Below are 15960 nucleotides of genomic sequence, written 5' to 3' on the forward strand. Positions count from 1 at the left end.
CCCAAAAATGCCTTGTTGTCCTTTACGTAAATGGGAGCAATACTTTATGTACTTAATACAAGGAGCCAAGTTCAAGGATGCCAACTCAAGTATACACCAAGCTGCTCAGTCAAAATAAATGACAGGCAGACTGCCTCCCCTTTTTAAGACTAGTTGTCCTCATCTATATTTAAATAAGTTTCAAATAAAAACGGAACCCAAATAAATCTTCTAATGAGCTTCCCAAGAAGCTGTCTGGCTTGGAGATACTCAAATGCAAACTGAAGAGAGAAAGAAAGCTGCAGAAAAGTGGGAGACAGCCAACGTTTTCCCCAGGACAGTAAGGCACTGCAGCTGGGGAAGTGACTTCGTCAGTGAATTTCTATCCTGTCTGCTTCTGGAAGATGTCCTTGGGTAGAAAGGATTCAGAATCCAGAAGAGGCCCTTTGTGTTCACTGCAAATCCACCCCCTCCATCATCTCCCCCCCCCCCACATAAATGTTGACCAAATATTCCAAGGATATTAATGGTTGGAAAGGCAGCCAATGTGTCTACCTGCCAGGGTGCCCTCCGCCCTAGACCGCCTGGGTCCACTTTTCCTGGCTCTTGGGCCCTCTGCCTGCCCACAGAGTGCTTCCTCACTGGCCATGTGACCTCAGGCAGTGTCTTTACCCAACCAATGGGAAGAAAGGCACCCACCTTGTAGGGCTATGGTAGGGGTTAAACGATGTCGCCTGTGTAAAGTGTCACTGAGGTGTTGGGTGCATGGTAGGTGCTCACAAGCTTCTTCCTTTGCACCCTAGTTCACTGTTCAAGATTCACGCGTGTCTCGGTGGGATGTTGAAGAGTAGTGCCAAAGGTAGCTAATGCCAAGTGGCAGGTTTTAGAATCACGGTAAAACAGTAGGGAGAAGAGAGGCTCTTTCAGACCTGGGGTTCAAGGATGGCCCTGGAAGGCAGGCGAAGGGAGCCCAGCAGCCCCATGGAGCCCAGCTCTAGCTCCCACATTGGCCAGCATAAAGCTCTTTCGTGGGAGTCTGGGTGAAATCCTCAGAGAAGGAAGACGGGCTCCATTTCACGGATGAAGAAACAGAAGCTCAAAGAGGCTGTCTGTCTTTTTCAAAGGCACACAGTTGGGGAATAACCAGATACAGGGTTTTCTCAAACTCCCTTGGCGTGAAATGGCAGAGGGGGGGCTGATAATTCCAGCTCTGCCACAAAGTCCTTTGTTTAGTTAGGTGTTAGTCTCTTGCCTCTCTCCTTAAAAGAAAAAAAATTTTTTTTTAAAGAAAAGGTGAGGAGGGGACAGGAAGAAAAATTCTTTGAGGCACTACACTAGGTTCACTTCCAATCTCTGGGCTTTGGCGTTCTCATGTACAAAATAAGGCACTTCCTGCCTCAAGACATTGCCACCGGCTCTCCCCTCCGCCTGAGACACCTTTCCCGGCCCCCTCACACCCATGCACCCTCCTTCCGGTCCTTAAGCTTCAATGACAATGTCACCCCCCAAGGGAAGGCTTCCCCGTTCTATTCTTACGCTCCTTTGTAGCACCCTACGTCCTTCCGTTGGGGCACTGACCCCTATTTGGACACCTAGGTGTGATTCTTTGATTGACATACATCTCTCCATGAGACGGAGATTAATTAGCTGGCAGAGAGGCGGCAGTCAATGGCATTTGTTGTATGTTGACTCAAAAAGCGAGTTCTCCTCAGGGCTCTGTTCTTCAGAAAGTGCCCTCCCATCCCCACCCCCTCCTCAGGCTCTCATCTGCAAAACATAGGGAGGTGGATGGGGCACCTCTTAGATTTCTGCCAGCTCACACATTCTATGATTTTATCACCTCAACAGACAAACGAACAAGGGACAAACCAAACCCAAACCTACAACCATTGTGATTCCAGCTCTCTGGACAAGTTCGTAGAACAGGTTCTTACACTCTCGGGCCTCAGTGTCCCTAGCTACAGAACGAAGCATTCAGGTACAGCCTTCTAGGCTCTTCTCATCACTGACAATGGTAATTCCAGTAACAAGGCTCCCCCCTCCCCTTGCCTTTCACCAAGAGCTGTACCTCATTCCGGGCACACAAACAGGAAACGTGACATCCAGGAGCTGATGAGCGGCTTGTTTCTCTGAAGCCTGGGCGGGTGACTGGGGGAACGACGAGTTTCTGAACCTTCTACCGAAGCTGAGAGTCCGTGCCAAAGACATTTCTCCAACAGTGTAGGCGGAGGGCACTGCTGGTGTCTACCTGGGCCCCCTACATCAACCCCACCCTGGTGCATTCGCAGGGGCCGTGCAACCCAGAATGAGCAGATTAACAGTCTTGAGGGCGTCCCTGTGACCGTTCCTCTGAAGGCACTGAATCCCGGGACGGAGTAGAAGGTGGAGGGCAGGACACCTAGGCTCTGGCTCATGCCCCTCTCTGGGCCTGGGTTTCCCCATCTGTCGAGTAAGGGGACTGAATTCGGGACTGTGCCACGTCCCTGCCCACTCTGTTTTTTCTTCCAGGAGGCGGTGTGGTGCCATGATGAAGGCCATCGCCCCCTGCCCATATCTGAGAATCAAATCTCTCCTTCACCGGGTGGCCCTGGGAAATTTCTTAATCTTTCTGTGCCTCAGTTTCCTCATTTGTAAAACTGGGGTTTCTCGATGAGGAACAGGCAGGGCTCCTGTAGAGCTCCTAGACGGCATCTGACGTGAATAAGTGGCCAGTAAGTGTGAGCTGTTTTTTTTATCATCACCCTGGCTTCTGGATCACTTCCCTTTCTCGCCCTGCCCATACACGGACCAGGCCGGCCGTGAGGACCACGGCGGCAGCCCCGTCCCTCAGAGGAAGCAGATCCCAGAACCCGGCCCAGCCTCAGTGTCCTCCCCAGCACGGGCAGGACACAAAATACCTGCTTCTGCCAGCCGCTGTGGGAACGAAAAGGAGCCTTGACCTACGTCCCCCAGGGCTGTGGCTCTCAAAGCGTGGCCCGCAGAAGGATGCCGTTTTTTCCTCTGTGAGGAGGCAGAGAAGTTGAGAGTATGTTCAATTGGCTGTATTTTAACAAAATATCATCCGTGGAGGATTAGTCACAAAGAAGGATGGTTCTTCCACATCAAGGCATCAGGCATGGTGCAGGAGACACAGGGTCATTGCTCTGTCTCCTGCAGCTGCCCAACTTGGCTCCAGTGGGCTCTGTGTCCAAGGTGGAGTTCTGGGCTCCTATCTTTCTAGAACGACTCACCCAGGCAGACTGCCCGTCTTGACCCGAGAGCATTTCACCCAGTGGCAAATGCAATGGGTCTCGAAATATCTGTTGCCACTGAATAGGCAGCGACTGGCTCTCAGCAGAGCCCAGAGGGCTGGGCAGGGACCAGTCATGGCTGCTCAAGGAGAGTCACTGGCACTCAGTGTTTTAAAAAGCTGTCCACAGAGGAAAAGAATAAAACCGACGGTCCTCAAAACCCAGGCACTAGCTCCTACCCTTGAAGATGCTCAGTTGCGAACCTCTGTTTGGCAGCCATGTTCGGAAGGGATGTCTTTCTCAGGGATCGAGCCTTTTTATAGCTGAAGGGAACCTTAGGGGCCTCCGCCCAAATCCTTTTCTTTCACAGATGAAGGAAAAGGTTCAAGAAAAGATGACTCTTATAGCAGAGGCAGGATTTGAACCCTTGAAGGCTCCTTGACTTACTTCCATTTGTTCAACGGACCCATGGTTACTGAAGGCCTGCTACATCGATGCACTCAGGACTCGACAGCGAACCAAAGAGGTAAGTACTCTATTCCCACAGAGCTCACCTTCCAGTTGGTAAGCAGATAAAATTAATAGTTGTAATTAACAAATAATTAAGGATATATAGTTTCAGTGGAAATATAACATATATTACATAGAATATATTAATACATTACTCATTAAATATTATTGTTTGGTAATAGTATCAAAATTAATTAATATATTAATATAATATAAACTCGGCGGTGGAAAGGGTTATAAAGCAAATAAAAGATGTCGACGTGTTGGAGACTGACTCGGGGGTGAGGGAGCTGCTGTCTGGGGATCCTCCTTGCGCCAGCCTCTCTCTGGGGTCCCCAGGGACCTCCCAAGCCAGTAGTGTGCTGTAGTTGGCTCACGTTGGCTTGCAAGGGCCAACCGTTCAATTTTTAGGAATTTGGCAAGTGAGCCGTTAAATACAGCCGTCATTAAAAATTCAATTGTATAAGCTTATAATTAAATGAGTCCTATTAAGAACGAAAGTATCCATCAAAACCCATCGCTTCCTAATTGTTTCATTACATGGTATGCTCCTGAGGTTATGTGCACCAATTGTGTTGAGACATAGCGGAAAATGCTATAGAAAAGTAGGCTCCCTCAAGTGGCGGCTTGAACGTGGTCATGGTGTAAATATTTACACTTAAGAGACTGGCAAACACCACATAGCAGGGCTTTCAATTCTCCGGGAGCTAGTCACACTGTCTAGATCTAATCCGGGCCTTCTGTGTTCGTGGGAGTCTGTGTTCTTCCGGCCAGAGGGTGTGCGGTGTAGCCCCAACTCCCCTGGGGTTGTGGGGGCGGGGGGTGCGGGGAGCTTCCAGTCACATGGCCTGAACTTTCTCTTCCCTTTTTAAGGTTTCCACGGTGAGGAAGCAAGACTGGGATCTGTAAACGGATCTGTCTGCTTCTGCAAAACCGCGGCTCTGGTCAACAATATTCATCAAGGGTCTCTAAGATGGTGATTCATTCGTTCATTTGTTTATTTGGTTTTGATACAATTAAGTCCCGTGGTAAGTGTCCCGAGGAGGTAAAAATTTTTATTGATTGTTTGTTTGTTTGTTTGTTTTTAAGTGTTTATTTATTTTGAGAGGAAGAGCACGAGTGGGAGCAAGGAAGGGGCAGAGAGAGAGAGAGAGAGAGAGTGAATCCCCAGCAGGCTCCGCTCTGTCAGCGGAGAACCCGAGACGGGGCTCGATCTCACAAGCCGTAAGGCCCCGACCTGAGCCAAAATCAAGGGTTGGATGCTTACCCGACTGAGCCACCCAGCTGCCCCAGAAGGTAAAAATTTAAAGGAACTCCTGCAGAGAATCTGTAGAAGTGTGTGTCTTACTTCTGGATTTTCATGTTAGGTTTCCTTCCTTTAAATACATAACTGTTCTGATAACAGCTGAGTGAAGATACTAGACTTCCACTGATAATAATCATAAGGGTAGCTGCCATTTAATAGCATCACGTCACGAGACACATTTGTCTCTGAAATCCACACCAACCCATCTTACACCTGGGAACGTTGAGGTCCGGAGGTTCAATAACTTGACCAAGGCCAGGCTGCCCTTCCGAGAGTTCCCCAGAAGCCTTCTCCTGCCCGCAGTTACAGCTGTGTGGCCCTCCTTAGACCTGCAGGATTCTATGGCCCTAAGGGAGCCCCAACTCTCATGGCTTTGGCGAATTCTGCAGCTTCTCAGCTTAGCATCAGGAATCCCCTCCTGCCACCGGAGCAGAACAGGCCAGACACTTTCCTGTTTGTCCATATGCACCTGGAATGCACGTGAGTCACCTAGGCCTGACCAGTTAGTGGTGTTACATCCTAAAGAAATGGCACGAAGGTTCGGACGCCCATGAAATGTTACAGCGGCCTCAGGGGCAGCGAGAGCTAGAATTAGCTGCTATGCGGGGCGCCTGGGTGGCTCAGTCGGTCGGGCGTCCGACTTTGGCTCAGGTCATGATCTCGCGGTCTGTGAGTTCGAGCCCCGCGTCGGGCTCTGTGCTGACAGCTCCGAGTCTGGAGCCTGCTTCGGATTCTGTGTCTCCATCTCTCTCTGCCCCTCCCTCGCTCGTGCTCTGTCTCTCTGTCTCACAGAAATGAATAAACATTTTAAGAAATTAGAATTAATTGCCATACAAGACTCTGTGTTATCTACGGCCCAACTTCTACTGATTCTTGCCAGCTTGGTTTTCTAGCCTTCCCAGGGATACTATGAGCAATAAAAGAAATCCTTCCAATGCGTGCCTTTTCTGCCACAGCGAGCTAGAATCTCCATCTGTTGCTTGCAACCCTGATCTCTGACCAGTACACGGTCCATGTGCTACTCAATACATCAGCCCCAAACATTTACTGAGCACTTGCACGCCAAGGAACGAATTCCCAAGCTCTCAATTAAATTTGCACATAAGAACATTAATTTTCCCTTCCTTTGCACAGCTCTGGCTAACATCTGAAAACAGAATTTGCTATGCAAAATACCACCGTGTAGACCACGAAAGAGTTAGTCAACCGAGCAAACGAAGACCAGTCCTTGCATTCAGGGAGCCATGCCCCCCTTCCAGGAACCCCTGCCACTGATTCTGAGCAGTTTCTTTGCCTTCCCCACAGATGCCAGGCAAGTCGTTCTCAGGGACAGCCTGCCGGCCACTTGAGGACTCGTGGTTCCCTGAGAAGGGAGGGGGGGCAGCAGTGCTTTTGCACACAGATGCTACCAACCCCAACAACGTCATCCCTCTGGGCACCTGGCCCGTTGTCCCGGGCTTGCTTCCTCCTCTGTGCTCCTCTGGCCACCAAGGCTGTCTGGGCTCTGGAACAGCCAGAGGGATATCAGGATGATTGGTTCTCACAGCTTCTTCCCTCTGCCTGAAACCCTCTTCCCTCTTTACCCCCTAACTCCCACAGGGCTCAACGTACAGGGTGCTTCCTCAAGGAAGTCCTAGCTGACTACCTCCCCCGACAGGTTCAGGCCCCCGTGACACCCACCCTGCTCTTCTTCATGGCTCTGGCTGTGCGGTTGTTTTTTTTTTTTTTTTTTTTTTTTTACGACTATCTCCCAAGAGAATCCCAGCGTCCCCGTGGGCGGGGACTGTGTCTCTGTTCACTGCTACCTTCAGGTATCTAGCATAGCACACGGCAGCTGCCCAACGTATTCTGGGTGTGTCAGTAAATGAGTGAGTGAATTTCTGGTGGCTCAGTGAATGCTGAATGAATAGCTAATTTCAAAGCATGAGTCTCTGGAACAGGTGCATCTCCCAGAACCACGTCCCCGGTGTCCCATCTGGCAAATGGGAGCCACAACCTCGGGCTCCCTCCGGGCACAACAGCTCCTCCTCCCCTTTGGCTTTTAGTTCGAGTGTTCATTTCCTGGGGGTTTGGACTTGCTGTTTTAACAGCAGGAGTTGCTCAGAGAGAAGTTTGCTAGATCACGGCCTCGGGGCCATTTTGCTGACAGGGAAACTGAGGCCCCAGCGGCTCCGACCGCTGGGAGCACCAGTACAGGATGGGGCTGGGCCAGCTCACTTTCAGCCCAGACTCTTTTCAGTGTCCTGCCCGTCAGTGGACATTTAAAGCAAGGGTCCTGAAGACAAGAGCAGGGATGGAATTAAGAACTTTCCTTAAGAACTAATCACAAGACCTGGCCTCCCTCTCCTAGCCTCTTCCAGAAGCTGCCTTTCACCCTCTGGTTGATTTCTGTCTGAGCAGCACCAGGCAGGAGCCCTGTCCTGGGCGAGACATGGATCTGGGGCCCAGCATCCCTGAGCCTTCGGAACCACCTTTGCTCTCCCTGCCTGCCCCCTGCCAGGGTCTCCAGGCCATACTATATTTGGAGTCCGGACCTGGCTTCCGTGCCCTCGTTCTGCCATTCATTCTTGAGAGACTTTGGCCAAAACATTAGAAGTCCATCCTTCGGTTTCCCCCCACATAACGCAGGGGAATTATTTCTAATTTTCTGACCCTCACAGTGCTTTTGTGATGCTCAAACAAGATGGAAACACGACCTCACTCTTCAAACTGCCGACTCGCGTAGACAACCCCAATTATAATAATTCCATACTTATTTTTCTGTTTCCCCGGGGTTTTGCTGTCAACCCATAGCCAGCTGACCTCCTTCCAGGGCTCATTCTCCCCACCCAGCCTCTCAGTGCCATTCAACCCTCTTGCCAACATCCTCCCGGGAACCCCGCTCTGCCCCCGGCTTCCCAGACATGCTCTGCCTGGGCCCTCCTCCTCCCTCTCAGATCACTCACTCCCCTGAGTTGGGACCTGCCTCAAGGGGCAGCACCACACTCTCTCCTGCCATTGCCATCTGCCAAGCACACGTGGCTTCAGAGAGGAGCCACAGGAAGCACATGCCCACCACCCAGCTCCCTCGGGGAATGCCTGCGCGGGCTTTCCCCGGCGCCCAGAAACGTGAGCGCACGGCGTGGGGTCTCCATCCCGCCACCAGCCATCACCACCTCTCCCTCACGGAAACTCTATGTGGCAATAAAAATGAGCACAGTGGCTGCTGGCGCCCGCGTCCTGGCAGCTCCCTCCCCCCCCCCTCCCCCCGGCTGGGTCTGATTGCATGCAGCCGACCTCTGCGGCCTCCACGCTGGGTTTGGACAAGCCGAGCGGAGAGTAGCTCTCTGGCTGGAGACTTAAACGACATTTTTTTACTTCCTCTTTTTCGAACGGAAAGGCCTTTTCGAAGTTATTCTGGGTTGAGTATACTAAATGATGACCCCTTTGCTTTTAGTACACGGACCGGACTCTCTATCAGTGTGACTTCCCAAACTAACCCACCTGGCCTCCCTCTCCGAGGGGCGCGACGAAGCTCCTGTGAGCCGACCGTTCAGCCCAGGCAGAGAGGTGAGGGGTCTTGCTTCGGGCCTGACAGCTACTAAGGGTGCACACTCAGCAGGGGGCCTCCGGAGGCCACACTTAACCACCGGAGCAGGTCAGTTAAGAGGGCGGTGGTCGTGTGCAGCGTGCCCTCTGGCTCCTGCGGCTCACAGAGAAAGGAAGAAAGGACCACACTTGACGGAATGTTAAGTTCAGGATGCCCAGGGTGGCGGGGGAGGGGGAGCGGGGGGCGGGGGAGGGCCGAATTTCCGGGAGGCAGGATGAAGAAACTGCCTTTTCACCGAGAGGATGATGATTGAGCTGGGTCTTGAAGGATGAGTAGGAGTCTGCAGGTGGATTTGGGGAGGAAGGGAGGAAGGGGTTCCAGGCAGAGGGGGCAGCATGGGAAAAAGCCCAGGGGCATAAAGCCAGGAGAGGGTGTCAGGGACTGTAGGAGATCCCTGAAGCTGGAGCAGAAAGTCGAAGGGATAGGGTGATGGGAAGAAAGCTGTTCAGAGAGCGGCTCGTGCGGGATCTTGGATGTCACGTAAAGGAACATGTAACTTACTCTGAGGGCAGAGTGGAGCCTGGGAGCGATCCAAAACCCAGTCAGTGTGGTGTCTGGGAAGGCTTAGGCTGCGGGGACAAGATGTACTGGAGGTCACAGCAGCCCAGCCTCTCCGGGCTGGAGAGGGGTGCAGGTGCACCTCAACTAAGCAGGAGCAGAGGGACGGAAGTAAAAGGACAACAAAGAGGTAGGACTGCCTAGATCATAGATTTGGGGGCGGGGCGGGGGGGGAGACTCCCAGACAGAGGGATCGTGTGTGCAGAAATACAGCGATTTGAAAGCACACCGCCATGCTTGAAGAGAGAGCCACGGTACCAAGGAGTAGGCCGGCCGTGCGGGGGGGGATTAGTTCAGAGAGAAAAGAATAAATGGAGACTCGTATCGGGGAGTTCTTAACAAATATATGTGGTCATTTGGATTACTGTTCCCGAGCATCATTCTCTGCCAGACAGCAAAGGCAGAGGGCTGTCAAGGGCTGCCTTGACGTTGGTTGCTGAAGGGTGGGGTGGCTCTGGCAATTTCTGAAAATAAGACACCGGTGCAGCGAGCTCCATCAATTGACTCTCCCTTACGAGAATGATTTCTCGGTAGCATGTGATACTGTTCGATAGCATTTTACCCACATTAGGACTTCTTTTAAAATTGAGGCCGGTCCTCTCAAGCCCTGCCGCTGCTCCATCAACCAAGCTGATGTGATATGCTTAATCTTTTGTTGTCATTTCAACCATCTTCACGGCCTCTTCACCAGTAGATGCTATCTCGAGGAACCGCTTTCTTTGCTCATCCATAAGAAGCAGCTTCTCATCTGCCAAGGTTCTCTCATGAGATTGCAGCAATGCAAATACAGTAATAGTGAAAGCGTTTGTTGAAATCATGAAGAAATTGCAAGAATGACCAAAAGGTGCCGTGAGCAAATGCTGTTGCCATAAATGGCGCACCTAGACTTTCTGGACCCAGGGTTGCCACAAACCTTCAATTTGTAAAAAAAATAAATAAATTAAATAAATAAATAAATAAATAAATAAATAAATGCAATGTCTGCAAAGCACAATAAAACAAAACGTGCCTGTATATACATCTGTCCCATTGCCTCTGGGCATGGACATATTACTGGCTTTGACCAGCAGCATGTGGGTAGAAGTGACAGTGTGCCAGTTTAGAGTAAAGGCTTTAAGAGGCATTACATCATTTCCTTCTTCCTCCAACTCTAACCATGAACATGACATATACCAGATAGAAGCAGCTCTTTCAGCCTATGTCCTGCAATGAGAAGACACATGGGCAGATCTTCTGGCTGGCTGGCACCTGCAGCACAGCCACAAAACCATGTATCACAATGGCTCTCCAGCCGTCATGTAAGGTGAACAATAAACTTCTGTGGTCAGACGTTAAGATTGGGGGTTGTTTGTTATGCAGCATAGCTGCAGCAAAAGCTAGCTGATACACCCTCCATGAGACATACTATAGCATGTCTCATATAGTGATACTCTATGATAGTATCATGTGATGCACACTATATGAGACACAAAGGGAGCAGATGGTGAAGAACTTTCCACGTCATGATTAAGAGTTGTGCACATGGAAGGTCAATAGAGAATTCTGTAGTCGATACACATTGGAACCTTCATTCACTCACACCCAGTCACAGAGGTGGAGACATCCATCCTTCTGCTCCTCTAGAATTTTGCCCTATTGGCCATCTCTTACCTCTCTTAGACTGAGTCCTTCCCCTGGCCTGTATCTCCCTTGTCTTTTCCGTCCTAAAATCCTTCCCTTCACCTTCACCTTCCTACAACTGTAGCTCAATCTCCCTCTGGCCTTTTCACACAAATTTCTTGAAAGTATTGCCTGTACTCACCATCTCCACTTCTTTCCCTCTCATATCTCAGCAATCTAGCTTGTCTGTCCTCCATCCCACCAAAATTACTCCCAGCAGATTTCAGTAATCTCCTAACTGCCCAGTGCATCTTCCTGCCCTTATCTTCCCAGGCTGCTCCACACCATTTAGCGTGGAACCAAATACATTATCTCTGCCCTTGACCCAAATGTTCCTCGTTATGTATTCTCTCAGCTAGTGGTGCCATCATTCATCCAGTGACCCATGACAGAAAGCCAATACGAGATAATGAGTTGTGTCCGGCCTTGCCAAGTTTGTAGCATCTTTGAGACATCCAAGAAGAGATGCCCAGTGGGCAGTGAAACATGTGAATCGGGGACCCGAAACAGAGATGTGAACTGGAGATAAAGATGACTGCTCTGGAGGTAGCATTTAAAGTCATTGGCATGGGGGCACCTGGGTGGCTGAGTCAGTTAAGTGTCTGGCTCTTGCTTTCCAGGTCAGATCATGATCTCACAGTTCATGAGTTCGAGCCCCCATTGCACTCTGTGCTGACAGCACGGACCCTGCTTGGGATTCTTTCTCTCTCCCTCTCTCTTGCCCCTCCCCCCCCCCCTTTCTCAAAATAAATAAATAGACTTTAAAAACAATTAAAAAAAAAAAAAGCCATAAGCGTGGACAAACTTGCTTAGTTTATAGAGTAAAAGTACCAGGTCTTAAATTGCAGGTGATACACAGAGAGCTCTCCTAAGCCCAGAATTTCCTATTCCTAATGTCACAATTCCAACAATTCCATTAGGTTCCTTCCCTCCGGAGGCATGGCTTCTGGTGGCCTCCACACCACCATCTTATTTTATATTCTGCCCCCTGTTCATGCTGTCTTCTCCAACAGCCCTTAAAATTGCATCATAAAAATAGAAGGTATAAGATACCATCACCCTGCCACTAAAATGGCTAAAATCAAAACGACTAAAATAAAAGCAACACCAAATATCATCAAGCATGTGGAATAATTGCAAGAGCCTTACGTTGCTGTGGGAAGGTAAAATGGTATACCCTATGACCCACGAATTTCAGTCCTACATGAAGACCAATGTCCACAAAAGAATTCTACAAGAAATAAGAGCTCAAACTGGAAATAACCCAACGCGTTCCTCAGTAAGGGAATAAATAAGCAAACCGTGGTATACCCATACAACAGAATAAACTACTACTCAAGCAATAAAAAGGAACAGACTACTCATATATGCAGCAATACAGGTGAATTTGGAAACCACAACGTCAAGTGAAATAAACCAGAGATATACAGTATGATTCTATTTACACGAAGTACAAGAGCAGGCAAAATTAATCAATGGTAATAAAATCAGGAAATGGTTGTCTGGGAGGGACAGAAGGAAAATTAGTTGGAAATGGAAACTTTCCAGGATGTTGCAAATATTTACCTGTCACTTTGGGTGGTGGTTGCATAGGTGTGAACAATTGTCAAAACATGTTTGAACTGAAGATTTGTGGATACTATTGTATCTAGATGATACTTTAATTAAAAATTAGAAAAATAATTTGTAAGGATCTACCAAAACCCACTAAAATAAAAAGAACGTACAGGGCAGAAAACACAGTCATTTCAAATACAATTATATTTATAGTGTGAATGTCCCTATATGAATGCCCAGTCTCCGGCTTAATGCTGTCCCCTTTCAGCTATTCTCGCTCACTCTTGCTCCCATCTTAATGATGTCTGTCCATTAGCTGTTTTCTAACCATTAGGAGAGATGATGTAATATAAAGAGCACAAGCCTTAGAGTCAGACAGGGCTGCATTCAAATCCCAGCCTTGAGTTAGAAGCTGAGCATCCGTGGGTGAGTTACTTGGCCTCTCTGAACTTCATTTCCTTTACTATAAAATGAGGCAACAAGATCCCCCACCCTGTTGTGTTGGGCTATGATAAGGGCAGTGTGCTGACTAGCTCCTGGGGAACCTAATTCTTTTTGATCTTAGCCTATGAACAAACTGTTAGTTCTACTCACATCTAAAGGTCCCACAAAAGTCCGAAAACATCTCAGAGGATGTGATTCATGGCTTCTTCTCCCAGAAGGGTAAGAAGGTGAACCAGAGGCCTTGGAGTTAGGATCCAGGTGAGCTGGTGCTAACAGCTGGAGAAATGGCTGCTCGGAGCCACCATGGCCAAGGGAAAGGTGCTCGTGGCCCATGACTCAGGAGACAGGCTTCCTGGCAAGGCTTGGCCACCAGAGAATCTTACACAAACCACTTTGCATACCTCTTGACTCAGTTTCTCCAAAGCAGACTGGATCTGAGGAATCTGATAACAAAAACAGCCCCTGGGGTTTCCCAATATACATAGGAGAGATAAAGGCAGAAGGGAGCTTGTTCCTTCTGAAAGAAGGAAGGAGGGGTCAAAGCCCTGCCCTGTAGGCCCCCCTCCCCCACTACGGTGGCTCCAGAGCCAGGATCTCAAGACTCCCAGGAGCACAGTCTGCAATCTCCTGGACCAAGGTAAACCCCAGGGGCATTCCCAGCTCTGCTTTATTAAGTCATTGAATACCTGCCACTTCCAACAACAATTGAGATCTGCACCTGCCCCCCCTCCCCTGCCATCTGGTAGGAGAGACACGGTACACCCAGCAATAACTCAGAACCAGGGAGAAAGTGCTTGCTTAGTGCAGCCAAAGAGGCACAGAAGTGCAACAGAATAACCATGTCCCCACCGCAGGTCACACACGCTGGCATTTTCTTACTCAGAGCAGCACCCCCATTTCATAGTTGCAGAAACAGGCTTCCCGGGGATAGCGTCTCCCAGCTAAGAAGCAGTGAGGCCTGGGGTCCCCAGCATCTCCTGCCTCCTGAGACATACCTATTTCCAGGTAAATGAAGAAGGCAACGAGGCCTGCGCCAGATCCAGAAGGAGTGCAAACGGCGAGCAAAGCCACAGAAGCAGCCGCCTGGTCCCGGTTCCTTCCGGGGGCGGGATGGGAGAGGTGCAGGGGCGGCGGGGGAGGGGATGGTGGCGGGGAGGAGGAGAGGCGCTGACACCCTCCTCGCCTTCCTCCTCCTCCCCGGCCCGGCCAGCGGGCAGATTGGGAAATCTCAAGTCGCTCTGCTTTCTCTCCTCCAGCGCTAACAATTTTTTCCACTTTACTGTTTTTTGGATGCCTTTCAAGAGTTTGTGCAATCATTCTGTTTAGCTGTTTTTCTGCCATTTTCAACGGCGGGGTGGTGTCCCTTTCGAGCAGGAACGGGGCTGTTTGTAAAGTTGAAGGGACCCTGTCTCCTCCCTTCACCCCAGTGCAGCAGGCCCTTTTGCTGCCAAAGTTACAAATGTTTGAAACTTTCGCTGTGCCGAGTTTGGCTGGGTCCGCGCTCTCGGACCACTCCTCCTCCGTGCCCCAGCTTTCAGGGGCTCCGGCGCCCCCTCTCGTCACCCTCTCAGGCTCCCCCTTCTCAGGGGCATCCTCTTCCCAAGTAGTCCAGGGCGAGAGCCCTCCCTCTGTCCTGCCCCCCGGGCGAGGACAGACCCCTCACTCCTTTCGAGATTCCCCCAGGGGCGGGGGTCCCACCGCGCACCCCCCGGGGCTCCTCTCTCCCGCCCGCACCCCGTCGGCCCCGTGGGGAGACCTCGGCCCGCCGCCCCTCCGGCGAGTCTGCAGGCTGGGCACAGGCAGCGACAGGGACAGGATGGGGACAGGGACCGGGGCAGAGAGAGAGAGAGCGACAAGAACAAAAGCGGGGACACAGGCAGGGCAGAAACAGGGCAGGGCCGGAGCGGTGGCCCCGCTCCTCTTCCCCGCCGCCCCCCAAGCCACGCCCGCAGCCCCCGGGCCGGGCCCAGCTCCCACCTCCCGGGGCTCGGGCGGCGCCCCGCGGGACCCACCTGATCCGCAGAGCCTGGGCGCACTCGGGGCCGGACCGCGCCTCGGCCCCCGGCCCGGCGGCGCCCTCGGCGGCCCGCACGGTGGCCGCGCCGCCTCTGCCCGAGCCCCGCGGGGCGCGCCGGGGCGGGGTGTGCAGCCTGCGCTCCGGGCCGGGCCGGCCGCGGGGCGCTGCTCCCGGGCGGCGGGCGGCGGGCAGGGGCGCGCGGGAGCCGGCGAGCGCTCGACAGACAGCGGCGGCGCTCCCCGCTCTGCGCCGCCCGCTGCTGTGTGTGCAGAGCCGGGCCCGCCCCGGACACTGGCGGCCGGGAGGCCGGCCGCGCGAGTGCGTGAGTGCGGGTGCGTGTGTCTGCCGGCGGGGAGGCGGAGGGGGTGTCTGTTTCATTTTCACTCAGGCAGAAAAAAGCCTGCAACCAGCAAAAAAAGAAAAGAAAATCCCTGGTGAGGGCGGCTGGGCCTCTTTGCCTTCTCGGGCTGCACGTGGTGGGGGTGGGGGTGGGGTGGGGTGGGGTGGGGGGACCCGGAGCTTTGGAGGGTGGGGTGGGGTCTGTCACCCAGTGGTGCAGGGAGGGGCCTCGGGGCCCTGGCGCGTCGCCAGACACTGGGGAGGCGGAGAGCCTGGGAGGTCTGATCCACCATTTGTTTCCTGGGGAAGGAAGAGTGCAGATGGAGACAGCGACAGGCGGGCGGGCCGGAGCCTGAGCCGCCCTGCTGGGGTCCCCCCAAGTCCAAAGCTCCGGAAGTGGGGGCTGGTCACCGGGCACCCAGCGCGGGTCCTGCCCGCGCATGTTCGCAGACTTGAGCCCGAGTTTCCCTACACACCCCCCGGGCTTCTCCACTGGAATTATTTAAAAGAGAACCCCCCAAAATGTACTTGAGAGTTCTGCGCCCAGCATGACGGCGATTCACTTCTGGTGAGTTGATGTAGGCACATCCGGCGGCCCTTGCCCTGCGCTGATAACCGACAACAGGCATCTTACTCCCACACTCGGGCTCACGGCCGGGTATTTTGCCGGTGGAAACTCAAAACATCCTTTTTCCAGGGTCATTTGTCATTGAACGTCAACTTGAGAGACTGAGAAATTAGCTTCTGAAGTATTTTAATGCATTGGAACTAT

The 15960-nt window shown here is 51.8% G+C and overlaps 1 protein-coding gene across 3 annotated transcripts in view; it reads right to left on the reverse strand.

Moving 5' to 3' along the window:
* GGTA1 (glycoprotein alpha-galactosyltransferase 1 (inactive)) overlaps positions 1-15252 on the reverse strand; it is a 57291-nt gene extending 42039 nt beyond the window's left edge. The window contains exon 1 of one of the 3 annotated variants that reach the window (XM_019453973.2): positions 14845-15252. The gene's annotated coding sequence lies outside the window, so the exon portion shown is untranslated. Of the gene's footprint in view, positions 1-13827; positions 13954-14844 lie in introns of those variants that run through there. The other 2 variants (XM_019453972.2, XM_019453968.2) reach the window with 2 other exon arrangements.
* Positions 15253-15960: the final 708 nt, after the last annotated feature.

Source organism: Panthera pardus, unplaced genomic scaffold (genome assembly GCF_024362965.1).
Source record: "Panthera pardus isolate Hobbes unplaced genomic scaffold, ASM2436296v1 HiC_scaffold_20, whole genome shotgun sequence".
NCBI classification, from domain to species: domain Eukaryota; kingdom Metazoa; phylum Chordata; class Mammalia; order Carnivora; family Felidae; genus Panthera; species Panthera pardus.